The sequence below is a fragment of the Arachis ipaensis genome, chromosome B04 (genome assembly GCF_000816755.2).
Source record: "Arachis ipaensis cultivar K30076 chromosome B04, Araip1.1, whole genome shotgun sequence".
In the NCBI taxonomy this organism is placed as follows: Eukaryota; Viridiplantae; Streptophyta; class Magnoliopsida; order Fabales; family Fabaceae; genus Arachis; species Arachis ipaensis.
In genome coordinates this window covers 132390936-132391688 of record NC_029788.2, presented here as the reverse complement: position 1 = coordinate 132391688, position 753 = coordinate 132390936, and positions in this window count along the sequence as shown.

Below are 753 nucleotides of genomic sequence, written 5' to 3'. Positions count from 1 at the left end.
GATAGCACTCTAATAATTAAAAATAAATAGTGTGTTATTATGATATGACAATTTTTTCGATTCATAATCTTTTTTACGGAAATTCGGAATCTGTATATACTTTTATAATTTTTTGTTATTCTGTATTAACTAACAAGATAAAAATTGAGGTGCAATCAATTTTATATAAAATTGATAATTGAGAGTTATTAAATAATTTAATTGATTTAATTAAATTTTTATCTAACAACTCCTAATAAATATTAACTTCACGTAAAATTGACTACAGAGTTTTTAATAACTAACAAACTTTATCCAATTGTAAGAGTAAAGAAAAAGCAAATAAATGCCAATGCAAATTGTTTTAGGCTTTAGCACGAGTTAGGACTCTTACACTAAATTATACAAAAATGTAGAAATTGGTTTTTAATAGTAATGAATACTTTTTTTATTTTTGTTTTTCTTTAATTAAAAGTAATTAGCTATCTATTTCTTCCAAAAAAGGTTAATATTATTATTATTATTATTATTTTCAGAGATTCTTGATTAGAATTTTAGAAGTCTAACAGTACCTTTAGATGGTAGTTTCTCGGTCTTATCTAATGATTCAGCATTTCTTTCCCACTTTTCTGCATATATATATTATACACAATTAATAAACATTTTTAACTAGTGTACATTTTCTAAGAGGAATAATTGAGGGGTAAAAGAAAATTTAATTTAGCTGAATAATTTATTAACAGCAAGGGTATTGATGGGTTTGGGTTTCCTTTA